This window comes from Lepus europaeus, chromosome 12 (assembly GCF_033115175.1).
Source record: "Lepus europaeus isolate LE1 chromosome 12, mLepTim1.pri, whole genome shotgun sequence".
Classification (NCBI taxonomy): Eukaryota; Metazoa; Chordata; class Mammalia; order Lagomorpha; family Leporidae; genus Lepus; species Lepus europaeus.
This window is the reverse complement of record NC_084838.1, coordinates 53,946,349-53,973,883: the sequence shown is the minus strand read 5'-3', so window position 1 is coordinate 53,973,883 and position 27,535 is coordinate 53,946,349. Positions and strand designations below refer to the sequence as shown.

Below are 27,535 nucleotides of genomic sequence, written 5' to 3'. Positions count from 1 at the left end.
ATAAAAAGCCGGGGTCGAGCGCTGGGCAAGCGACGTAGGAGAAGTGCCGTTCATTCCTGCGGCACGGAGACAGACTCGCCGAGGCGCGGCGGGCTCGCGGGGCGGGGTGATTTACCAAACTCTGGTTACGGAAGCCTGCTCTGAGAAGTTGCGAACCCGGTAGAAATGAACGCGTCCGGGCGGCTTCAGAGGCCTCGCGGACGCCGACCCCAAAGACCCCCGGGAAGCATGGTCCTGAGCGAGGGTCATCCACAGACCTCCCCCAAGCCTTTTCAGGTTCCTGCAGGGTCAGGCATCCCTGCCCTGTAGCCGACTCTAGCAGATGCTGTTGTTCACGCTGTGGTCAACTCCGTTAGCCCCAGCACTCCCGGACACCGTTTCGCCATCTCTTGGGCGAGACATCACTGTCTCCACACTCAGTCCGCTCCCTACTTTGCTATCAAGACAGAGACCATCTGCAGGAGGCTCTGGCCTGCGAGAGTAATGCCAGAAGTGAAATAGAGAAAGCCAAGAAGGGCTTACAAGTGAGCGAGACAATAACACCCAGTTAACAGAGCTGGAGGGTCCCCATTTCACCCAGGCTTTTGGTGAAGCACTTTCGGCAGTTTACAGGACAGGTAAGTGGCTGTATTAGAATTCAAGGTTGGCGGTTTTTCCTCCTTGTCCCTAACTTCTTTTCTCTCTGTGCATTCTTTATCCCCGCCCTTCACCCCCTCCAGCCCTCTGCCAGAAGTGGACCCTTCCTGTTACCACAGCCCCCTCTCAAAGTTGCTCCACCTGCTGTTACCTCTGCCTCTTCCTGCATCTTCCTTGTTTTCTCCCTGCTGGCTTTCTCCAGTTTCACAACATATTCAAACCTCTCTTACCCTAGAGTTAGCCATTTTATTCTTTCTGTTTGTTCTTCATGTAATATGCTCACAACTCCCCATGCCGTTTCCCTCTCCCATACCTCGTGCTTCATTTCTTAGCATAGTCCTATTCCATTGCACCTTCTCTTCCCCAACAGGATTGAAACGGCTTTCCCAGGCAGGGTTTTATTCCCTCCCAAGGCCAGTCCCCATGCTGGAGCACTCTGCTACGAGACCCTCCACAGTCCTTGTGATGAGGGAGCCTTTGATGTAAACAGCAAGTCCATACACAAACAGCGGTGGCTGACCCATGATCAAGGCCATCTCTGCTTTGGCCAAGCAGCAAGAGTGATAGTACTGGACACCTGGAGTAGGGAGGGAGGGAGGGAGAGTGCAGGAAGACTGCCCAGAGGAAAGGATCCTTACCACTATACACAGCCCCTGTCTGTGTCCTCCTGCTCCCCCACAACAGCTCTGCTGCATTTTACCAGTTTCTCTCCTTCCATTATGTTAGCGATTTTGCACATCCTACTTTGGCCTCGTGTTCTTCCTACTTCTCTGGATGGATCACCTTCTCCTACTCTTAAAAGTCTACCCTTGGTCATTTTTTTCCATTTGTCACCATGCTATCCCTCAGCACAGACATCCACCACACATGCTTCTATTTCCACGTGGTCGATTTTTGACAATATTATCTCCAACCCTTACTTCCTTTATGAGCACCAGCTCTGGCCTTTGAACAGTTTCTTGTTATTTCTTCATGAAAGTACTATCGTTACTTCCAATTCAACCAATTTAAAATAAAGCAGCGATCTTTCTTTCCAAATCATTGTCTTGTCTTATTTTCCATAGGGAGACACCCCATTTTCCTAGCTATCTACTTTTAAAGTTTAGGAGGTCATGATTAAGTGTCCTGTCCAATCAAATTCTATTGATTTCATCCTTTCAAAGTCTCCTGATCACTAGAATTCTGCTCCCATTTCTTACCAGTCAGGCCTGGCTGAAGAATAGCTGGTCTTTCTCAGATCCATTGTTTACAACATCACTAGACTGATTTTCCTGGAGCATCACTTGAGTTATACCCTTTCTGCTGCACAAAAATAACTTCCAATTAATTGTCAGATAAAGAACAAGCCAATCAATCAACCAACAGCAGCAGCAATAACAAAAAAAAAAAAAAAACCCTTTCAATCAAGCAAGCAATTCTACATTATCATCCAAAGAACAAATAAAAAGAATCTGCAACAGAACACTTTGGATGGGGAGTAAAAGTCTCCGCTTTCCTTTGGCAGGGCCCTAGTGTAGGAAGACCCCAGGTTCTATCTGCATTACCAACATACCCTTCACCACCCCACCTGCTTCCAGTGTCTCCTCCTATGCAGACTACCATAGATTAAGGACCGGAGGAAGTAATTTTTAAAGAATCAGTCCTGTCCCAGCCATTTTCCCTGGTTAAAATCCTTTTTTTGGGTCCCAGATGCCTGCTAAAATTATATTTCATCTTGCTTTCAAGCCTGTCACATGATAACCTCTGCTGCCCTCATCCCCCCACCGAAATTCCACAATTTATCATTGCATTGTCATCCTAGGCATTCTCCTGACATCATATCTCTGTGAAACTTTCCCCACCTACTTTAAATTTCTTTTCTACCATCTTCCATTTCACAGTCCAATGTTTACCTGTTAAAATCCTATTCATTCGGAGCTGGCACTGTGGTGTGGTGGATAAAGCTGCCTCCTGCAGTGCCGGCATCCCCTTTGGGTGCTAGTTCGAGTCCTGGCTGCTCCACTTCTGATCCAGCTCTCTGCTATGGCCTGGGAAAGCAGTAGAAGATGTCCAAAGTCCTTGGGCCCCTGCATTCGTGTGGGAGATCTGGAAGAAGCTCCTGGCTCCTGGCTTCTGGCTTCAGATTGGCACAGCTCCGACCATTGCAGCCATCGATATCTCCCTCTCTCTCGCTCTTACTCTCGCTCTCTGACTGCCTCTCATTCTCTCTCTGAGTAATTCTTTCAAATAAGTAAATAAATCTTTTTTTTTTTAAAATTCTATTCATTCTTTAAAGGCCTTCCCAGAGCATGCCTCTGGAAGCCACACTGGGTTAATGGATGTCTTTGGTGACATTTACCTTGGGATATCACTATTAAGATACTTGCCTACTCAACTCAATTGTGGATCCCCAGAGAGTTCTGCCTCTTACTAACAATGAGAGTTGACAAGTTTTAGCTTGTTCAAATTAAGTTTCTCTTGCCAAAATTACACAGTTGTTGGGAAGAAAGAAAACATATAGTTGAGAACACACCTGGCATGGGAGCTAAGTGTGCTGAAATAATAGGTGAAACCTGGTGTGGGTTTTCCTCTCTCCTTTTTTTTTTTGTTTGTTTATTTAATTATTTGTATTTATTTGAAAGGGGGGAGAGAGAGAGAGACAGAAAGAGAGAGAGATCTTCCATTTGTTGGTTCACTCCCCAAATGCTATCAACAGCTGGGGATGGGACAGGCTGAAGCCAAGAGCTAGGAACCCCATCCAGGTCTTCCATGTTGGTAGCAGGGACTATCATCTAACGTCACCCATGGTGTACATTAGTAGGAGGCAAGATCAAAAGCAAAGCTGGGAACCAATCCCAGGCACTCCAATATGAGATGCTGGGGGACCAAATGGGACCAGGCTGCACCCCAATACCTACCTCCTCTACTCAATTTTTAGTCCAAATAAAACAAAGTGATCGATGATGTTTGGATTGCTAAACTATGTATAATAGACTTTCAATTATCCGCTTGTACAAAAGAAGTCAGGGGCCAATGTGGTTCAAAAAACTCTGAATGTTCATACATAAAAAGTGTTAAAACAGACTTCCATTCACTGCAAGTAGATGTTTCTAACACATGCTGGCAACAGTAGACACTAAGCTGGGCCCAAATTGGGAGCTGGGAACACAATTCAGGTCTTCCATGTGGATGGTAGAAACCCAATTACTTGAGCCATCCTGCTGCCTCCAAGGGTCTACATTGGCAGCAGTTAGAGTTGAGAGCCAGAGACAGGAGGTTTTTGATTATTTGTTTTGAATAATTGATTTATTCTTATCCAAGAAACCACTAATTAATCCCACTGATTAGCAAAAGAAAACAATACAAAACAAAATTTTCCAATTTAGAGGAATTAAGTGTTTTCTACTTCAATTTCTTTGAGTTCTCCAGTTTCTTTGAGCACCTTGGTGTATGGGGAAGTTTACATAACCTGCAGGAGATGAAAACTGGGTCTCAGATCTGTACACATAAGTCCAAAGGACCATGATAGCTTCTTGTTGAGGGGCTTTGCCATGTGTACACCAGATATGTCCCCACTGAATCTGTTGATAGGGAACTGGTGCCACATGCTACTGATTGTAGATCCCCTCACCTCCTGCCTTTTCTCCTTGAATTGAAAGTTTCTTTTCTATCCCTGAGCCTCTACTGCCTCTCCCTTCCTCTCTGCATCTCTTCATCTTCTTGGAAGATCTTTTGCAAACTTCTGGAGCAAGCTTTTGGGAATCAGTCACATTATTCCAAGCTATTTATGCAGTCTTTTCCATGTTGTGTTGGATGTGGTACTGTTCTGAATGTGGTGCTACTTTAAGAGCCTGCAGGTTTTCCTGCATCTTTCAGAGAGAGTAGGATACTACACCCATGAATCCTCATTTGTCACTCAGGAAGTTTCTGTGACAAAATCCTGATTTTTTTATAGCAGGGCTAAGACTACATGAAGCTATAGATGCTCTCCCTTTCAGGCTTACAGTACTAGGAGGGAATGTTTGCTTATATTTGCAACCCAGGTATCACCTTTCCTTATAGAAACCAGCTCTGCTTGGTGGCTTGCTTTTGGTGTAGAGGTTTGGGAGAGAGAGAACAGAGGCTTATGTTATAAATCTTTCATTTCTATATGCTCCCTTTCCACTTCCATTCTACATTATACCTTTCTGTGTTTCCTTTTTAAGAATCTTTTTCCTCCCAACCCAGAATCTTTTCTACTAATTCTGTATGTGGGTATGTCTTTTTTTTTTTAATTTTTCTTTTTTGACAGGCAGTGTGGACAGCGAGAGAGAGAGAGAGAGACAGAGAGAAAGGTCTTCCTTTTCCATTGGTTCACCCCCCAATGGCCGCTGCGGCCGGCGTGCTATGGCCAGCTCACTTGGGCCATCCTCCACTGCACTCCCTGGTCACAGCAGAGCTGGACTGAAAGAGGGGCAACCGGGACTGAATCCGGCACCCCAACCAGGACTAGAACCCTGTGTGCCGGTGCTGCAGGCGGAGGATTAGCCTATTGAGCTACGGCGGCGCCATCCGGTATGTCTTACCTTATTGTCATATCTGAAATTTTCTTCCTTCTGGCTTATAGCAAAACAATGCATAGTTCTCCAAGTTTTTCTATCATAAAAAGAGTCATGGGGAAGCTAGAAATTCCTTTTACCCCTGAGAAAGTCTTAAAATCATTGCTTCACTAGGGAATGAAAAGACATACCTTGAAAGGTAAAGACTGAGAATGAACTCATCCCACTCCCACTCCTTTACTCTGTCACCACAAGAAGCCCAAATCTCTCGAGACTAAAGGATGGCTGTACCTGGCTGGGGAGAAGGTCACATACGCCAGCCTCTGTCAGGCTAGAGTCCGGAGTGACATCCAAGATGGCATTGTGGAGTGCCTCTGGCTGCTGTCAATGGTGGGAGGGGATGTTGGAGCTGATTAGTGTGTTCAGAGTCCCAGGCTTTCACTGTGCCAAAGTCAACCAACTGATTCACTGCTTGGAGTGAGCTAAGAGTGTCAGCACACTTCACCCACTCACTGTTGAGCATACTGATTCACTCCATAATGTGTCCTCCAACCACACTGTGAGATCTGTCTAGGGTCAGTGGGCAGGTTCGGTGGGTATACAGGAAAACAGCTGTGACCCACAATTTTTCAAGTAGTCAAGGGAGAGGTGGCAGTGAGGAATAGGATGGTACCCAATTCTTATGGGGGGACCTCCTTATTTCTAGAGTCTAAGAGCATCTCTAGCACATCTGCCCTGCCCCTGCCATCTGCCGCAGTGCAGTGCTGTGTGGGCTTGGGCTCTGGGGCCACCATGGTCTTGCTAGACCCATTCCTGGAAGCAGGAATGTCTGTGGGAAGAGGCTAGGCAAGGACTTCTTGTGAGTGACTTCTCCCTCAAGATGGGTCTCCCTGCAACAACCCCTGCTTTGAGGAGTGGGGGAAGGAATGGGGCAAGTTCCCTTTCTGAAGTCGAGGGCCCCCAAGTGTTTCAGGGAGCACTCCTCACTGAGCTGCTCATCCATGGTAGTTGGATTCCTCTCTAGAGAGGAAGGCCCAGGTGAGAGGTTAAACAGATGGGCTCCTGCTCATCATTTCCCTTGCAACAGGGGAAACCCTGGCCATGGAGCTGGGGCTTCAGAAACCATCAGTTCGGCTTTGTTCCTCTTTCTCCTCTCTCTGAGATGCTGTGCCTGTTATCAGTGTCTCACTGTTTTCCCACTTTTTTTCTTATTGCGTTCCGTGCTCTTCCTCAGGCACTCACTTGTAGGCATAGCTGCTTTGGACTTCCTGGGTGAGAAAGCAAACATTAGACTTTGCGGTATGGCCAGTTTCAATCACTTCAATGCATACTTTCTTGAAAAGCTGTTCTTAGAAAGTCTATCAACTGTAAGTGTTGTTATTGTTTGTACTTCTTCATTCACAGCTGTGGTTTTGTATTTTCACTCTGCTGTTTATGTTTGCTTTCCACAGAGTTCTTGTTTATCAAAAATACTCATTTTGTGTAAAGCCTTTGCTAGGTGGGCTCTTTATTGGATATTTGGGAAAGAATCAATTTACAGACAAAAAGACAGTCTCCATCCTCAAGAAGTTTACAGTTTCATAAAAGGCCAAACATTGGTATCTTACTTGTTTTCAGAGACAGTTATAAGAAAAAAAAGGATTTTTAGTCAGAAGTCCCGGGTTCAAGTCTAGGTTTCACTTGTGTGTGATTTTGGACAAATATGAAAGCCTCCCTGAGCCTCCATTAGTTTTAAAGTGAATGTACAGTTTGAGTATTCCTTATCTGAAATACTTGGGCCTATAAGTGTTTTGGATTTCATTTTTTTCAAATTTTAGAATATTTTCATATATATATACATATAAAGATATATCTTAAAAATAAGACCCAAGTCTACACATAAAATTCATTTGTTTCTTATATACCTCACATGAAGGAGCTTCTAATGCTTGTGGAAAATATTATTAAAAGTAGCTACTTTCCACAAACTTTTTCAGGCTCCCTTATACACATAACCTAAGGTAATAATATAATATTTTTTAGTGTGCCTGTATTTAGACATGAAGTCAAGTGTGAAATTTTCCACTCATGGCACTGTGTCACAAAATTTTAGAGTTTGTAATATTTTGGATTTGAGATTTTCAGAGTAGGAACGTTCAATTTGTAATGCTGTCACAGCCCCCAATCTACCTCCCATGTGAGGATGAGCTGAGATAACTGTCATGGTCCCAATGATAATGGGGCTAAGCTTCTGGTAAGCCCAGCAATAAACATGCTCCAGCAGTTTGAAATGGAGCTCTAAAGGCTGCCAGTCAAGTTGTATAGAAGCCCATTTAAGATAGAACTGGGTTTCAAGGGTGAGGTTAGAGAAAGGTTAAGCCATGGTATACAAAGAAAGCATCATCATAAATGAAATTCAAGATCTTAGACCTCTAGTCAGAAAATATCCAATGCTTTTTCTGTATTGAGAAGGAGTCATCAAAGAGGAAGTGAGTGAATTCAGGCTGAGAGGATGAAACAAGGAAGAGACATGGATTCAAAAATGGAGAGGTCTACAATGGATCAGAAAGTCAAGGCTAAACTTTGACATTGGGTTGGTTTTCTAGACAGGCTTTGGCTACACAAAAGCAGGAGCAGAGATGTTATGGGCAAAGTGTGCTTGTATTTGCCTGTTGTGCCAACAGAAAAGTATGATTCCTTTGTCTCCAGCTGAAGGTATTGGGGATAGGAAGATATTGAATCTCTGAAAGGTGTAGCAGTAATGGAAGATAAGATAGCTAAATTGCATCTTTACACATAAGGTATCAGTGTCAAGGGAACAGAAAGTTTCCCCTTGCTTAACATCAGTAGTAGGCTACTTAGCTTGCTCAGTATAGGATATCCACGCAATGAGATTTAGTCTGTTTAAGGTTTTTTTAAAAATCATTTGACACTAGCGGTTTCTTATTTGCTCATTAGGAGTAATCTTTACTGCATAGATGTAATTTTTTTTAAAGGAATTTTTTTTTAAGATTGATTTTTATTGATTTGAAAGGCACAGTTACAGAGAGAGGGAGGAGAGAGAGAGAGAGAGAGAGAGAGAGAGAGAGAGAAAGAGAGAGAGAGAGAGAAATCTTTCATCTACTGGTTCACTCCTCAAATGGCCACAATGGCTGGGGCTAGGCCAGACCAAAGCCAGGAGCCTGAAGATTCATCTGGGTCTCCCACATAGGTGCAGGGGCCCAAGGACTTGGGTCATCTGCTGCTTTCTCAAGCACATTAGCAAGAAACTGGATCAGAAATGGAGCAACTGGGACTTAAACCCATGCCCAAATGGAATGCCAACATCATAGGCAATCATAGGCTTTATCCATTACAACACTACACTGGCCTCCATACACATAAGTTTTTTTTTTTTTTTTATAAATATAGGGGCCAGTGCCCCTATATTTTATTTAATTAATTTATTTATTTTACAAGTAGAGTTATAGACAGTGAGAGAGAGGCAAAGAGAAAGGTCTTCCTTCCGTTGATTCACTCCCCAAATTGGCTGTGCCGATCCGAAGTCAGGAGCCAAGTGCTTCCTCCTGGTCTCCCATGCGGGTGCAGGGGTCCAAGCACCTGGGCCATCCTCCACTGCCCTCCCCAGCCACAGCAGAGAGCTGAACTGGAAGAGGAGCAGCCGGGACTAGAACCTGGTGCCCATATGGGATGCTGGTGCTGCAGGTGGAGGATTAACCAAGTGAGCCATGGCGCTGGCCCCATACACATAACTTTTAAGACCATTGTGGAGAAGGTTAGTTGTGTTATATGGCTGGTATAAAAGTCTTATTTCATATAGCTGAAGATTTCTCTAGTGGGTTCTGTTGCACTGAGCGATGGGACTGAACCAGAGGTGTGCTGGCACAGTCCCTAAGAGGCAGCAGGCATCCTTTCAGTGTGAGGGACAAGTGTGGTGCTGAATGGAAGACAAATAGAATTAAGTCAAGAAAGAACTCCTGATATGATCTTAATTAAACATTCTTATGGTAAATGCTTTCTTTATAAATCCTGTAGCTAGCTAACAGGAAAACACAAGTTCCATTCACCAACAATAACAAAACTGTAAGATATCTAGAAATAAAGAAGAAAGATATAGGTTCTTTAAAAATGAGGTTTAAGAATTTTATTGTAGGATATAAAAATTGAAACAAATGAAAAATATACCATATTCTTGTATGAATCCTTAATGTCACTCAATTTTTTCCCAAAAAGACTTATAAATGAAAGGTAATTCCAATTAGAATCATAAAAAGGTTTTAAAAATTTAATAAAATAATCTTAAAGTTTATCAGAGAAATAAATTTCAAAGAACAGTAAAGAAATTAATAAAAAGAAGAATAGTGGGAATTATTTTACTTACCAGTTAATTAAATATAAGAAAAGTTTTAGGTTAAAAGTATCTTAGTCTCTTTCTCTCTCTGTCTCTCCCTGTCACTCTGCCTTTCACATAAATAAAATAAATCTTTAAAAAGTATCTTAAGACAATGCATTACAGCCTCATGGAGTCAATAAGCACTAACAAATTAAATAGGAAAAACAATAAAGATAGTAGTGAAAGTGAGTTTTATTAGTATTTATAGGAAATTCATGTTTGACAGAAGTGAAATTTCAATTTAATGAGAAAAGGACCATTTAAGAATTGGCTCATACACCATTTATCTAGAGGAAAGTAAAGTTAGAATCTCATTGCATGTTGCATTAAAAGTAAATTTCTAGTGATTTAAAGAATGAAGTGTTAATGAAAAAGGCAATTAAAGAACTTATAAAATTTAGGTGAATATTTGGACAACCCAAATGTCAGCAGGGCTACTGAAGTACGATAAGATAACAAAAATTTACTTATGTTAAAAGTGATAATAACAGGCCGGCGCCGTGGCTCAACAGGCTAATCCTCTGCCTAGCGGCACCGGCACACCGGGTTCTAGTCCCAGTCTGGGAGCCGGATTCTGTCCCAGTTGCCCCTCTTCCAGGCCAGCTCATTGCTATGACCCGGGAGTGCAGTGGAGGATGGCCCAAGTGCTTGGGCCCTGCACCTGCATGGGAGACCAGGAGAAGCACCTGGCTCCTGCCATCGGAACAGCGCGGTGCGCCGGCCGCAGTACGCCAGCTGCGGCGGCCGTTGGAGGGTGAACCAATGGCAAAGGAACACCTTTCTCTCTGTCTCTCTCTCTCTTACTGTCCACTCTGCCTGTCAAAAAAAAAAAAAAGTGATAATAACAAATCCAGTAGACAAATAATAGATTGGAAAAAGTGTGTAATGTATACATAAAATATTATTTGCAATACAAATTAATGACAAAAAAGCAAAAACTTCAGAGAAAAATGAACAAAGTAGATGAGTAGGCAACTCACAGAAGAGATGATCTAAATGGGCATTCAATATTCCTATAAGAAAAGATGCTCAGCTATTTAGTAGTCAGGTAAATATATACTAACTGATATATTTTACATCCATTAGGTTGGAAAAAATTTAAAAAGCTCTAGCTCTTTCTGCTACTAAGCATAAAATGAATTAAAGGCAAGTAAATTATTTTGATTTAACTTTTGTAAGGTGTTCTTATAAGAGAAAAGCAATACATGAAGTAGTATATGTATGATATCATGATTGTAAAACAATGGTTCAGACACTACAAGAAATATATACAAACAGTTGTAACTTGGTCAATAGTAACAAAATGAATATTATGACTTCATTTACTGTAGACATAGGGCATCTTCAGGGAATAAGATGTCCTATATGGGTTAATATGTTCCTCCTTTTAAAACTGAGCATCATTTCCATTCAGCAAAATGCACAAATATTAAGTATAAAATTCAATGAATTTTGGAGATTATATGTGAAGATAACCCACACGTCATGAATATATAGAATATTTCTATGACCTCAGAAAATTTTCTCATGTCTTTCCTGTTAATCTATTCCTGCCTTTATTTGTTCTCTTACTACATCAACTCTTTTTTTTTAACTTTTATTTAACAAATATAAATTTCCAAACTACAACTTTTGGATTACAGTGGCTTTTCCCCCCATAACCTCCCTCCCACCCACAACCATCCCATCTCCCACTCCCTCTCCCATCCCATTCACATCAAGATTCATTTTCAATTATCTTTATATACAGAAGATCAATTTAGAATATACTAAGTAAAGATTTCAACAGTTTGCACCCACACAGAAACACAAAGTATAAAGTACTGTTTGAGTACTAGTTATACTGTTACTTCACATAGTACAACACATTAAGGGGGAGTAAGGGCACAGTGATCCTGTTGTTGACTTAACAATTGACACTCTTATTTATGACAGCAGTAATCACCCGAGGCTCTTGTCATGAGCTGCCAAGGCTATGGAAGTCTCTTGAGTTCGCCAACTCCTATCTTATTTTGACAAGCCATAGTCAAAGAGAAGTTCTCTCCTCCCTTCAGAGAAAGATACCTCCTTCTTTGATGGCCCGTTCTTTCCACTGGGATCTCACTCATAGAGTTCTTTCATTTAGGTCATTTTTTTTTTTTGCCACAATGTCTTGGCTTTCCATGCCTGAAATACTCACATGGGCTTTTTAGCCAGATCTGAATGCCTCAAGGGCTGATTCTGAGGCCAGAGTGCTGTTTAGGACATCTGCCATTCTATGAGTCTGCTATGTATTTCGCTTCCCATGTTGGATGGTCTCTCCTTTTTAATTCTATCAGTTAGTATTAGCAGACACTAGTCTTGTTTATGTGATCCCTTTGACTCTTAATCCTATCATTATGATCAGTTATGAACTGAAACTGATCACTTTGACTAGTGAGGTGGCACTGGTACCTGCCACCTTGATGGGATTGAATTGCAATTCCCTGGCACATTTCTAACATTACCATTAGGGGTAAGTCATTGAGCATGTCCCAAACTGTACATCTCTTCCCTCTCTTATTCCCACTCTTATTTTTATTTATTTATTTTTTAAACTTTTATTTAATGAATATAAATTTCCAAAGTACAGTTTATGGATTACAATGGCTCCCCCCCCCCGCATAACTTCCCTCCCACCCGCCACCCTCCCCTTTCCTGCTCCCACTCCCCTTCCATTCACATCAAGATTCATTTTCAATTCTCCTTATATACAGAAGATCAGTTCAGTATATATTAAGTAAAGATTTCAACAGTTTGCCCTCACATAGTAACACAAAGTGAAAAATACTGTTGGAGTACTAGTTATAGCATTAAATCACAATGTACAGCACATTAAGGACAGAGATCCTACATGATATTTTTAAAAAATTGATTAATTTTCTATGCAATTTCCAATTTAAAACCAAGGTTTTTTTTTCATTTCATTTTCAATTATCTTTATATACAGAAGATCGATTCAGTATATACTAAGTAAAGATTTCATCAGTTTGCACCTGCACAGAAACACAAAGTGTAAAATACTGTTTCAGTACTAGTTATAGCATTACTTCACATTGGACAACACATTAAGGATAGATCCCACATGAGAAAAAAAAAATCTAAACTCCCACTCTTATATTTAACGGGGATCACTTTTCAGTTAAATTTAAACACCTAAGAATAATTGTCTGTTAAAGAGTTCAACCAATGGTATTAAGTAGAATAAAAAAATACTAAAAGGAATAAAGTAGTAAGTTGTTCATCAACAGTCAGGATACGGGCTGATCAAGTCATTGTTTCTCATGATCCATTTCACTTCAACAAGTTTCCTTTTAGGTGCTCAGTTATTTGTCATCGATCATGGAGAACATATGATATTTGTCCCTTTGGGACTGGCTTATTTCACTCAGCATGATGTTTTCTAGATTCCTCCATTTTGTTGCAAATGACCGGATTTCATTTTTTTTACTGCTGTATAGTATTCTATAGAGTACATATCCCATAATTTCTTTATCCAGTCTACTGTTTATGGGCATTTAGGTTGATTCCAGGTCTTAGCTATTGTGAATTGAGCTGCAACAAACATTGAGGTGCAGACAGCTCTTTTGCTTGCCAATTTAATTTCCTTTGGGTAAATTCCAAGGAGTGGGATGGCTGGGTTGTATGGTAGGATTATATTCAGGTTCCTGAGGAATCTCCAAACTGTCTTCCATAGTAGCTTTACCAGTTTGCATTCCCACCAACAGTGGGTTAGTGTCCCTTTTCCCCCACATCCTCTCCAGTATCTGTTGTTGGTAGATTTCTGTATGTGAGCCATTCTAACCGGGGTGAGGTGAAACCTCACTGTGGTTTTGATTTGCATTTCCCTGATTGCTAGTGATCCTGAACATTTTTTCGTGTGTCTGTTAGCTATTTGGATTTCCTCTTTTGAAAAATGTCTATTTAGGTCCTTGGCCCATCTCTTAAGTGTTTGTTTTGTTACATCAACTTCTCATTTTTATCGCCACAGATTTGCTTTGTCTGTTCCAGAATTTATAGTTGGAATCATTAAATAAGCATGCACTCATTTATATCTGGCTTCTTCTCCTCAGAAGATTCACCCAAGCTACTTCTTATATTAATGGTTCATTTATTTTATTGTTGAATAGTACTTCATTTTATCACTGTAATCCAATTTGTTTATCCATTCTCTTGTTGATAAGCTTTTGGATTATTTCAAATTTTGGAATGTTATGAAGAAAACTAACATTACTATACATCTACTTTCATATGTTCTACATGTGGACATTTGTTTTCAATTTTTTAAAAGTAAATGCCTAGGGATGGAATTGTTGGGTCATCGAATAAATATGTATTCAGATTATAAGAAGCTGCCTGATAGTTTTCCCAAACAATTATATAATTTTACATACCCAATAAATAATGAGAGTTCATTTGTCAATATTTGGTGTATTCAGCATTTTTAATTTCAGCCATACCAAGGTTGCATAACGGCATATCATTTTGGTTTTAATTTTCATTTTCTGCGGGATGACTTAGGAGGTTAAGCACATATTTATTAACCATTTATACATCTCCTTTGTAATGTATAGTGTTTTATCCATTTTTATAGAATTGTTTGCCTTTTTATTATTGAACTGTAAAAATCTGTATGTTGTAGATACAAGGACATTATCAAATATGAATTTTGTATCTTCTTTTAATCTGTAAATATTCATTTTCTTAATGGTGTGCTTTGATTACAGGAAATTTTAATTTTATAAAGTCAAATTTATGATTATTTTTCCTTATGGTTAGCATTTTCTGTGTTAATTTCTAAGAACTCATTACCTTGAGGCTGGCATTGCAGTGCAGCAAGCTAAACTGCTCCTCCAATGCCGGCATCCCATATCACAGGGAAGATTCAATTAAGGCTGCTCTACTTCCAATCCAGGTCCCTGTTAATGCACCTGGGGAAGCAGTGGAAGATGGCCCAATTGCTTGGGCCCATGCCATCCATGTGGGAGACCTTGATGCCTCCTGCCTTTGGCTTGACCAAGCTCCAGCCATTGTTGCCATTTGGGGAGTAAACCAGTGGATAGAAGATATCTTTCTGTCACTGTCCCCTTCAAATAAATAAATAAATAAATAAATCTTTTTTAAAAAAATGGCAAAGGAAATGCTTGCCTCCTCAAGGTAATTTGAGTGATATTGAAAAAGCTCACAGAAGTATATTTTGTGAAAAAATTATGCAGAGCTTTCTAAATATTTTTGCACTAGTATAAACATCTTTTAATTCCATTATCCATAGCCTTAAAAAATACTCTCATATGTTGAATGGACATGATAAGAATAGACATTCTTACCTTATTTTTGTTCTTAGGGAGGAAATCATGTAGTTTTTTTTTTTCATTGAATATGAAGTTAGAAGTAGGTATTTGCATATACTCTGTCAGATTCAGGAAATATTCTTTTATTCTTAAATTTCCTGGTAGTTTTTTGTTTTTGGTCATGAACATCTGTGGAATTTTGTAGAAGACTTTTCTGCATCAGTTGAGATCATATTTGTTAATGTGGTGACCCCACCTGGCATTACTGGGATGAACTCCATGCTAAGTCATGTTATATTTCTTTTTATTTATTTATTTAAATTTTTATTTTGTTTAAGGAATACAACTTCATGCATTTAATACATACAAATTTGGGAAAATGATGATTCTTTCCTCCCTACCTCCCTCCCACCTATATTCCAGCCTTTCTTCCTCCTCCCTCTTCCTTTCCCCTTCTTATTTTTATAGAGATCAATTTTCAGTTAATTTTTATACTCATAAGATTTTTTTTACCCCTACACTAAGTAGAGTTCACCAATTAGTATGAAAAAAAAGAACAAAACCAAATAAATAAACAAGAAAAGCATGATTCTTCGATAGTCAAGGCAAGAGCTGTTCAAAATCACATCCCAAAATGTCAGTTTTGCTCCTATAGATTACATTTTAAGTACTCTATAGGTAACCACAGATAAGAGAGACCATATGGTATTTGTCTTTTTGTGACTGTCTTATTTCACTAAGTATAATGGTTTCCAGTTGCATCCATGACATTGCAAATGACATGATTTCATTTCTTTTTACTGCTATGTAGTATTCCATAATGTATATATACCATAATTTCTTTTTCCAGTCTTCAGTTGATGGATGGCTGGGTTTATTCTGTATCTTAGCTGTTGTAAATTGAGCTGAAATGAACATTGTGGTACAAAACACTCTTTCATTTGCTGATTTCATTTTCTTTGGATAAATTCCCAGGAGTTGGATGGCTTTAGATACATACTTCTAAATCTGTTGATGAAGTTTTTGATGAAGTTGTGAAAATTTTTGACAAAGAAAGCTAACTCTAAACTTAAAGTCCTCCTTGACATCATGCTTGAATATTGCTTTGATAGCTGCTATCACAAACCCTTTTGAAGGCAATTTTAATCTTTTAAAATTACATCTCAGATAGTGGCTGGAAAGTATTTAGTTAAAGACATATTAAATTCTTTAAAGGTTATTTATTTTGGTCACAGGACTAGACAGTGAATTCAGGTTTAACTTAATCTTAGTTATGGTGCTCACAAAACAAAGAAGGGTATCAGCTAGTCCTTTGTTTTAATTTAAAAAAATACCTTTTATAGTCTGTGCCTTCTATTAGCAAGACTTTTAAAATATGCATGTTTAGTAATTACAACATGTTAGGGTTAGGGACTCCCACTTCCTGTTTTCTTGCAGGTTTTAAAGTTCCAATCTGTTAAGTGAATTTGTGGACCAAATTTCAAAGGAACTCTTTGTGTAGTCAGTCCTTGTACAATGTGCTTGGTAAACAAACTCATAAAATGGATTACTACCAATGTTTTAGTATTTAGCAAATAACTGACCATTTGCTATAGAAGGGTAATAAAGTTTAGGCTTTGTTTTATTATAATTTGTACAAAGTTGTATGACAGAGTACACTCTTTGCTTCCAAGAGTTGGGTTGGGGGTCCTGAGGGTTCAGAGCCTGGCAGAACTATCAGCTTTATTCTGATATAATCTGAGGATATGGGGCAAGGACGGCTTCTAATGGCTTGTGTTCCTTGTGCTCTGTGATGTGATGTTCATGATTGTATGGAGCATGATAAAATTCCCAGTGGTGGAACCTTGACACACATGTGTTAGATTTATGCTAAAACAATTCAGTTCTCATTTTAGTTAACACTTCAAAGTTTTTGTTTGTTATCTATACTAAATGTAGGGATAGGTAAATTAGAAGAAGTAATTTAATGGTTAAAGTTCCCATTTGTATTTTATTTTCTTGAATACTTTTTTCATAGTTATTTAAGAAAATTTAAAAATCATTGCACTTTGATCAGAAAAATAATAAATATATCATAAATGGTAAAAAAATATGGTAGGTCTACATTCAGCTTTCTGAGATATCTCTATATATCTTCCACAGTGGCTGTACCAGTTTACATTCCCAACAATGGATTAAGGTACCCTTCTCCCTACATCCTCACCAGCATTTGCTATTTGTTGATTTCTGTATAAGACCCATTCTACTGGGGGTGAGATGAAACTTCATTGTGGTTTTGATTTGCATTTCCTCAGTGGTTAGCAATCCTGAGCATTTTTTCATGTGTTTATTGGCCATTTCAATTTCCTCTCTTCAAAAATGTCTGTTCAGATCCTTTGCCCATTTCTTGACTAGGTTTTTGTTTTGTTCTTGTTTAGTTTCTTGAGCTTTTTATACATTCTGGAAGTTAATCCTTTGTCAGTTTCATGGTTTGCAAATATTTTCTCCCATTCTGTTGGTTGTCTCTTCACTTTGCTGATTGTTTCTTTTGCAGTGCAGAAGCTTTTCAGTTTGATGTAATTCCACTTATTAATTTTAGCTTTGATTGCCTGTGCTTCTGGGGTCTTTTCCAAGAAGTCTTTCCCTATGCCAGTGTCTTGTAGACTTCCCAAATGTTGTCTAATAATTTGATGGTATCATATCATAAACTTAGATCTCTGGACCAATTTGAGTGGTTTTTTATGTAAGATGTAAGATAGGGGTCTTGTTTCACACTTCTGCATGTGGAGTTCAGTTCTAGTTCTCTCAGCACCATTTGTTGAAGAGACTGCCTTGGCTCCAGGGGTTGATTTTTGCTCCTTTGTCAAATATAAGTTGGCTGTGGATGTGTGGATCAATTTCTAGAGTTTCTATTTTGTTCCATTGGTCTACATGTCTGTTTTTGTGCCAGTACCAGGCTGTTCTGATTATAACTGCCCTGTAGTATGTCTTGAGATCTGGTATTGTGATGCCTCCAGCTTTGTTTTTATTGTTTAAGATTACTTTAGCTATTCAGAGTCTCTTTTTTTCCATATAGATTTTAGCATCTTTTTTTTTTATATCTGAGAAGAATGTTTTTGGCATTTTGATTGGGATCACATTGAATTTATAAATTGCTTTCAGTAGTATGGACATTTTGAAGCTGTTGATTCTTCCAATCCATGTTGGTGAGGTATGTTTCTTGTAGGTAGCAAATAGATGAGTCTTATTTTTTAATCCATCCCACCAGTCTATCTTTTAACTGGAAAGTTGAGGCCATTTACACTCAAGATGACTGTTGATAAGTAACTCGTTGGCCCTGTCATTTTTCTGTAAGTATTCCTATCATTTATTTTGGATTTCTTTTGTATTTTTACTGGGGGATTTTCTGCCTTCACATTATTCCATGATGATGACTTTCTTTCTGTGTTTCTCTGTGTAGCATATCCTTTAGCTTCTTCTATAAGGCTGGATGAGTGGTGACAAATTCTTTGAATTTTTGTTTGTTATGGAAGGTCTTTATTTCACCTTTATTCATAAATGAGAGCTTTGCAGCAAGTACATTATTCTTCATTGACTTTTTTTTCTCTTAAGATTTGGAATATATCTTGCCATTGTCTTCTAACCTGTAGGCTTTCTAATGAGAAGTCACCTGTGAGTTTAATTGGAGATCCTCTGAAAGTAATTTGACATTTTCCTCCTAAACATTTTAGAATCTTTTTTTTTATGATTTACTGTGGAAAGTTTGACTACAATGTGTTGTGGTAAAGATCTTTTCTGGTCATATCTGTTAGGAGTTCTATGTGCTTCCTGTACTTTGATGTTCCTTTCTTCAAGCTAGGAATATTTTCTGTAATTATTTCACTAAGTAGGCCTTCCAGTCTCTTCTTTCTTTCCACACCTTCAGGAACTCCTAAGACCCATATGTTGGGTTGTTTGATAGTATACAATATATCTCCAACATTGTTTTTAAGTTTTCTAATTTCTTCTTGTTTTTGGTCTGACTGTATAATTTCCGGAGGTTTGTCTTCTATCTCGGATATTCTTTCTTCTGCCTCCCCAAATCTGTTGCTAAGGCTTTCCATTGCATTTTTATTTGATCTATTGAATCTTTCATTTTTAATATTTATTTTTTATTTCTCTTTAACATCTCAATTTCATGGGAAAAATTTTTATTCATATCATATGGAGGTTTTCTTATTTTGTGGATTTGATTCTGATTGCTTTTGAGTAATCTTATGATTAATTTTTTGAATTCTGTTTCTGGCATTTCCTCAATCTATCATCCTAATTTCCTCATCTCACATTCTAATTTTGCTTTTTTTTAAAGATTTATTTATTTATTTGAAAGTCAGAGTTACACAGAGAGAGGAAAGGCAGAGAGAGAGAGAGAGAGAGAGAGAGAGAGAGATCTTCCATCCGATGGTTCATCCCCCAATTGGCAGCAGCAGCCAGAGCTGTGCTGATCCAAAGCCAGGAGCTAGGAGCTTCTTCCATGTCTCCCATGCGGGTGCAGGGGCCCAAGGATTTGGGCCATCTTCTACTGCTTTCCCAGGCCATAGCAGAGAGCTGGATTGGAAGTGGAGCAGCTGGGACTAGAGCCGGCGCCCATATAGGATGCCGGCACTTCAGGCCAGGGCTTCAAACCACTGTGACACAGCGCCGGCCCCTCACATTCTAATTTTGAAATGTGTTTTGTTCTTTTGGTGAGTCATAGTGTCTTCCTTATTTTTGTTTCTTGAATTTCTGCATTTAGTTTTAGGTATTTGTAAAATGTTTCCTTGTTTTGTTTTGTTTCATTTTTCCTCTGATGGCTTTTATTTTGATCTATGCCTCTTAGGCTTAGTGGAATGTCTACACTCTCAGTGAATACCAAAAGGTCTTGAGCTCTGGTCAGTGCTCCAGGATGGGGTGAGTATTCAGGTTAACATCCAGTTTGGGCGTGGTAGCTATCTTCTGGTTAACTGGATGGAGAAGAATGATCAACTCTGTTGTCGACCACCCCTTCTCCTCCAAGCTGGGGAATACCTAGGTGTTAGCCCTCAGTGCATTCAACACTCATCCACACCATTGTATGCACCACACAAATGATATGACCAGTCCTTCCTGTGAGCACAATTCCCGCTGCTATGAGCTGCTCTTGGCAACTGAAGAGCTCTGAAAGTGTGCAGCAGCACTCTGGAATTGCCCAGAATCCAGCTACACCCTGTATCCTCTCACACAGTCATAGTGTTTTCTCAGCCTCAGCTTCCAGCGCTCTCAGGGTCAAAGAATACCGCTGGGGCCACTCCACTCCACTAACCCATCCTGTCTGCAGGGAGACTGAGGTGTTCCCAGAGTTGCTGTCCGTGTGTGCTCCAGCCCGCTGGATCGAGTCCAGTCCTTCCAACCAGCTTCAATGTGGGTTTTTCTCTCTGGTAAGCTATCTGGATCACAGGTGTGCAGAATATCTGCCAGTTGCAGCCGGCTCGCTTCACATTTGTGCCATGTGTGTGTAGGAGAGTCCCGTGGATAGCACTTTCCTTCTTTAGGGATGGCTCCCCCTCTTCTCCCTTTGCCAGGTGGGGGTAGCTGGTGTGGTAGAGACTGTCAGTTGCTCTTGAACTGTTGTGGCTGCCCCTCTCAGACTGGGTGGAGGATGACCCCAATAATTGCTGGATGCCCACACAGGAGCTGGAACAGTTGCTACTTCTTGTGTCCAAAAATGGTGCCAGTCCTCTCACCATCAGTTGCAGGTCACTGTTGCAGCAGAGAGAAAGGGAGAGAGAGAGATGCTCCGCTTCTCCCTCCCCCCCCCCCCATCTTTGGGTGAGCAGTCACCCGCTGACTTGAGGGATCTGGGCTAGACTCAAAAAGGTGCAGTTCACTAAGATCTCAGTCCTGTTGAATCAACAGTGTCGTGGGCCCGTGCAGTCCTACCTCACCTGGTTTGCCAGGGCAGGTGCTTTCTTCCCTGGATCCAAGCTACTGGGTCTTTCATTGTCTCGTTGCAACTTGCTGCGTGTTTGCACTTTCTGCACAGGTCGGGGTTGTTTCTATTGCTTTTGCAGGATTTCCCACTGCAGTTTCCCCTGCAGCTTTACCCTGAGAGTGAACTTCCTCCACTTTTTAAATATTAATTTCGCCAACCCTAAATCAGACCTCCCTGATGCTATTTTGCCACCTTGGAACCTCCCCTCTTTTTTAAAATATATTTATGGATTAGGTTCCTATTATTTTTTAAGTAAAAATCTGCTTTGGCAAGACTGTTGCCCTCTGCTTAGGATTTGCTTTCCTGACCAACAATTTGGAGAATGCCCTCATCTAGTGCAAATGTGTAGCTTACCTTACATAGTCTCCTCAGGAATCATAGCAACATCAACCTCTTGCCCAGTGCCTGAAAACAGATGACTCACCTATTTTATTAAATTTTAGAATTATTTATGGTGGGTTGTTAATTATTCCCATCATGTCTGCAATCAAAATTAGTTTTACAGGTGAATTTTATTTTCTACATAATTGACTGTTAAAATGCAATCATAGGAATCTTAAAGCAAATATCTAGAAATTGTTATAAAATATAATATCAAATGCAGTTAAATCCTCTATCAAGAACTAGTCACAGTTGGGTCTGGCGCTCTGGTGTAGCAGAAAAAGCTGCCGCCTGCAGTGCCAGCATCCCATGTGGATGCCGATTCAAGTCCCGGCTGCTCCACTTCTGATCCAGCTCTCTTCTATGGCCTGGGAAAGCAGAAGAAGATGGCCCAAATGTTTGGGCCTCTGCACCTGTTTGGGAGATCCAGAAGAAGCTTTTGGCTACCAGCTTTGGATTGGCCCAGGTCTGGCCCTTGCGGCCATTTGGGGGAATGAACCAGTGGATGAAAGGCCTCCCTCTCTCTTTCTCTCTGCTTTTGTCTCTCTCTAACTCTGCCTTTCAAATGAATAAATAAGACTTAAAAAGAAGAAAAAAAAAGAACTAGTCGTAGTTGTAAATAAAACTTGCTATATTATGCTATTTATACTGATGACCTTAAGTTTCTGAAGTTGGAAGAACTTAGTATTTATTAATATGAATTACTGTTATTGACTGTATTTTGCTTAGGACTTCTTTCTAAGTGAATGTCTTCCCTGTCTCTCTTCATTCCATCTCTTTATTTTGTTTTTCAATATGACCTGTGGAAAGTTTATTTGTTTGTATCTTACTTTCATTTATGCACAGCATGGAAAATAAATTTATTCTTTAAATTTGCAATTATTTGGTGCACTCTGATGTTTAATAAATAATATATATTATATATAACATATATAAATATATAAATATATTTAGCTTTATTTCTTTAGAATAATATCCATTAATTACAGATTATGAATTTTTCTTTTTCTTTTTTTTTATTTGACAGAGTTAGACAGAGAGAGAGGTAGAGAGAAAGGTCTTCCTTCTGTTGGTTCACTCCTCAAATGGCCGCTACGGCCAGCATTGCGTCAATCCGAAGCCAGGAGCCAGGTGCTTCCTCCGGGTCTCCCATGCGGGTGCAGGGGCCCAAGGATGTGGGCCATCCTCCACTGCCTTCCCGGGCACAGCAGAGAGTTGGACTGGAAGAGGAGCAACTGGGACTAGAACCCATGGTACCGGCGCAGCAGGTGGAGGATTAACCTAGTGAGCCGCAGCACTGGCATTTTAATTGTTTTTATTGTTATTTTTTGTTCCCCAATGAGATTTTCTTTAACTTTTGCAAGCCTTGTGATTAAGTATAACTGTAATAAACAGAAAAACCTGAGCCTAATTTTTTTTTTTTTTTACTGCTTCAGTTCTTCTGTAAAAATAATTCCAGACTGTTTTGCAATTGTGGTACCTTTGGAGTAAAGGTTTGTTCATGTTCAACAGAGGTTTTGTATGAATGAAAATTTGGAAGTCTTGCCATTCTGGCTTGATCTAGTGTTCAAAGCAAATCATTTACCATGGGTAGACAATTTGATTCTTTTGTAAAATTGGGTAAATAGATGACCTGATGTTTGTGAAAAATGATAGAGGCAAGACCAGATAATGGTATTAATAATTAGAACAATTGCTGATGGTAGCTAACTATATTGAGGTTTGACTATTGCTAGTCACTATTCCAAACACTTCATGTGAATTAATTCATTTGCTCTCCGGCAAAACTGCAAAGGGATTACTATTTATTATCATCTTGTTTTTACAGATGAGGAAACTGGAATAGAGATAGTTTAAGTTATCCAGGGTGAATACCTCCAGCAAACAGTGAAGTTAGGATTTGAACTCATGGTGACGCTGAAAATTTAACAGTGCCTTTGCACACATAATTATTTCACAAATGCCGAAATAAATTGCTTCAGAACTCTAGAATATGGTATTCATCAAGCAAACAGAACTTCAGGTAGTTTTTACACTAAAATTCCAGTCGGTGTTCAGAGGATATGCTTTCCTCTCCAATTTCCAGATGTAATTTAATTACATATGAAGCTGTTCAGATACCCATCCATCACCATTACATTTTCCTCGGCAGCTGTCAGCCATAGGGGACAATCATCATATTAAGGCAATTGAATCTCTCACCCTCAAGGCATGTTAAAATGCAACTAATAGCCCTCCTCCTGGACTGTGTCTTTTGCTCCAGCTGTTGCCTTATCTCTCCTTCCACTCACAGCCAAGCCGGGCATGCTTTGCAGACTTTATATTTTGGCTTTTCTGCCAGTTGTAAGCCATTTCCTCCTTCTTTAACAGTTCGGTGCCCCACTGCTGTCCTCTGCCTCTATCCTAGCTCCTTCTCCTAGGATTCTCATCCCTGTTCAGGTTTTCCACTTACTATAACCTGTAGATACTTCTTATATGTCTGCCTCTTCATTCCATTTCAGGCTTTCAGAGAGCAGGAATCTTTGCATCTCCATGTCCACCCTATCTGGCATGATGCCAGATGAGGAGCAGCTACTCCTGAAATACTGTTTAATGCATTTGAAACAGCTACCATTGAGAATGTCAACAGATAATCCCATAACAACTCCCTGGAGATGGCAAATAATACCATCCCAGAAAAATCATGGGTATTGTTACCAAGACAGGCTTTTTTGCACACTTGGGAGACTGTGAATGTTTGAAGACCCAAGGGAAGAGTGCTGTGAGAGTGGGTGATTAGATTTATGTAATAAAGGGAGAAGGAAACTATTTCCAGTGGTATAGTAGGGAGGAAGCTGGCCTCACATTCTCACCTTGGCTCTTCTGAAGGATTTCTTCTCTCAAAGAGAACACATTCAGTCAACAGTTTCCTTCAGTATCAGATATATGGAAAAATTGTTAGTTATCCCCCAGATACACTGTATTGAAGATCTTTGGTGCTTAAGTATTTAATCTCTTTGGCTTTGGTGATTTGAGAGATGTCTTCACACTGTGTGAGGATGCCAAGGTGAAAACATGAGCTATAAATATATTCTGGGAGGCTGGGTTCAGGCTTTGTATGCTTAGCTCTGAATGGACTTGGTAGTGCTAAATGGATCTACCCTTTATGTGTGAATGGAAAAATACAGACAACACCAGTGTTTGGGAATTGCAATCATCACAAGTGTTAGAGTATGAGGAAAGAAGATAACACTGATGGGTGGTGAACTGAAAACATTTTAAAGTGGTAATTAAGCCATAATGTTGTATTGTTAAACGTAGTTAAATATCTTTTCAAAAATAATGAGTGTGATGAGCAAGTTGGAGTTAGTACCTAAGGAATTTTGGTTAGTTAATCATCCCTTTCAAGGCTTCTTTCTTCATTTGTAAAGGAATGGTTCCAACTTCATACCATTATGGTGAAGAATAAATTATACTTTGGTGAATGTTCTAATCAGGGTCCTCCAGGGAGATATTCCTGATAGGATATACAGATACATGAGAAGAGATTTCTTAAGGACATTGGCTCTCTGGGTCATGGAGGCCAGGAAGATGGCTGGGAAGATAGGCCATTTGCAAGCTAGAGATCCAGGGAAGCCAGTGGAGTGGACCAGTTCAAGTCCAAAGGCCTCAGAACCAAGGAAACTATTAGTGTAACTCTCAATTGGAGACCAAACGCCCAAGAGCTAGGAGGTAGGTACAGGGACTACTGCAGGTCTTGGTGTCCAAGAGTTGGAGAATCTGGAGTTCAGATGTTCCAGGACAGAAGCAGAAGGACATTCATGTTTCAGAAGGCAGAGAAAGAATTTGCCTTTTCTCTTTGTTTCCAGGTCCCGTAGCCTACTAGATGGAGACCAACCACAATGAGGACAGATCTTCACTATTCCACCTACTAACCCGTGTGGCAGTTTCTTTGGAAACACACTTGCAGACACACCTGGGACAGCCCAATCATTCGAATCAAGTGCAAATCCGCCTGGATTACCCTTTCAGCAGAAGAGGGATGGGCTGAGTATTTACTGGGACATTGAAAAAATTAATGTAATAATTGAGAAAAAATAATAGTTTATCAGCCATCTGAGTAACCCTTAACTCAGTCAAGTTGATCTATAAAACCAACCATCACATTATGTGTATGTATCTGTAGAGATAGTGCCTGGCACACTATTTTAGTTGAAATTCAAAAAATTGCTTATTAAGCTACATAATTTATAGGTATGGCAATTTACTTTGGTGCTAATATTTTTGTTCCTAAGCAATAGAAATGGATTAATTTTATTCATGTAACTAGTATCACTTCATCCTGTTAGTGGTTATGGTGGATGGATATTGTCTTTCTCAAATCTGTAATTGTTTCTTAAATAAATATGTGGTCATTGATTATGTTTTGTTTTTTTTTTTTAAAACCTAAGTTGCAAATAACATACTAATATTATCCTGAAGTGTAAAGAAAGTTAAGCATATTTTTTGGTAGGAGAGTTAAGGTTATGTTGTATTTAACATTTTGTTTTGTGATTTTATATACCATGTCTCATTTAATCTTCCCAATTAACATGAAGAGTAAATGTTATTGGTATAGTTTTTGACTGAAGAAAACTGAGTCTTAGAGAGATTGACTGCTGAGCCACATGGTATAAGGGCTGCCAAGACCTGGTCCTTATTCTGAGCCAGTTTTTCTGACCCAAGTAGTATACTCATTCCTTTTTACTCAGTCTCACTTTGTTTCAGTTCTGTTAGTGGATTCATAACTTGGAAACTTAAGTGTATTTAGGCACTTGCTCCTATATTTTTAGTTACCTCTCTTAGTTATGAGAAAACAGTACTTAAAAAAATACTGTACATTCTTTGTTAGCCAATAGTCAAGGATGGATTCCTGATTGTTGCTATGGATATATTTGTATTTCAGTGGAAAGTAATTTCTGAGGGGTAGATCCCAAGTCAATGTAGGTAGGATATGAAAATGTCTTCTGAAATAATATTTTTAAAAGACCAAATTATTCTAACTCATTTTTAGTGCATTTTAGTATAGTCCAATTCTACTGCCTTACAGACTACATGCAGTATAATCACTCTGCTAAATTCACTAACATAAACGAAAGTTTTCAGAGATTTTGGAAAATTTGTGAAATGTTTCTGAAGCCGCAATTGGCCTTTGATGTGTACCAGGATAAGCTTTGACTCTTGATTTAGCAAAGAAAGCATCTGGAAGGTAGAAGCATGAAGAAATCACAAAAAAGCATTTGAGTACTCCCAGAGGTACACAGTAGGCTTTTTCTCAGAAACTTTGTTTCTCTCTCCGTGAAGACAATACCAGGAAGCTGAATCTTCTCTCTCAGTGTAGTGAAAGAAATCAGCAAACAAAAAGGCTGCTATGGGAGTATGGGAGCCCCCAGTGCTGTGGGAGAATGTCATGATTAATATGAGGCCACCACTGGCCATGAGGGGGGTCAGGGCAGCATGTGTTCTCACAAATAGTCATGGATCTCTTAGAAATAGTTTTGGGTTCAAGTCTTTTGTGAAGGTGAACGTCTCCCTCCTTGGTTTCCTGCTTCGAGCACAGCCCTGTCTTCTCTATTTACTGACCGATCATGTCCACTGAGGAGTCTAAGCTGCTTTGATTCAAACAGCACTGGGAGACATTCGGGCTCAGAGTATTGGAGATCTGTGGTAGCCCTTCTTGGTTGGCAAGGGGAGTACTTTTCCTTTGAAACTGGTCAGTTTTTGAAACCTGCAGAAATCTCAAGTTGCTTCTGTTCTTTAGACCTTACAGAGGAAATTTTCCTCCTCAGTTTTCTAAATATAAAGTCTCCCGGTTTCCCTTGCTCTTTTGAAAGTGACAGTCCAGAGGTCGGTGTTGTGGCGTAGTGGGTAAAGCCACTGCCTGTGACACTAGCATCCCATAGAGGAGCTGCTTTGAGTCCTGGCTGCTCCACCTCTGATCCATCTCCCTGCTAACTGCCTGGGAAAAACAGGAGAGGATGGCCCAAGAGTTTGGGACCCTGCTACCCATGTGGGAGATCTGGATGAAGCTCCTGGTTCCTGGCTTCGATCTGAACCAGCACTGGCCATTGTGGCCATCTGAGGAGTGAACCTGAGGATGGAAGATGGGTCTCTCTTTCTAATAACTCTGACTTTGAAAATAAATAAATAAATCATAAAAAAGAAAGAAAGATATAGTCCAGAGAGAAAGTCAGAGTGGCAACAGTAGCACCAAGATCCAAACCAACGTGTTCTGCCTGGTCTTGGTGAGCCCCTCACACTGCTGCTGCACCCTGTAAGAGAGAGCTTGGATGTGGATCACCTCTAATAGCAGATTCCGTATCTCCATAGTCAT

The 27,535-nt window shown here is 39.8% G+C and overlaps 1 long non-coding RNA gene across 3 annotated transcripts; it reads left to right on the top strand.

The window, feature by feature from the left end:
- Positions 1–11: 11 nt before the first annotated feature.
- Positions 12–25,568, top strand: LOC133771817 (uncharacterized). Of its 3 annotated transcripts, none has more exons than XR_009867636.1 (5): positions 12–617; positions 19,672–19,742; positions 20,149–20,248; positions 22,211–22,451; positions 25,032–25,568. It is a non-coding gene; the product is annotated as an uncharacterized LOC133771817 (long non-coding RNA). The 3 variants fall into 3 exon arrangements; XR_009867634.1 differs by having other exon boundaries at positions 22,211–22,467; XR_009867635.1 differs by lacking the exon at positions 22,211–22,451 and having other exon boundaries at positions 18–617.
- The last annotated feature ends 1,967 nt before the right edge of the window (positions 25,569–27,535 follow it).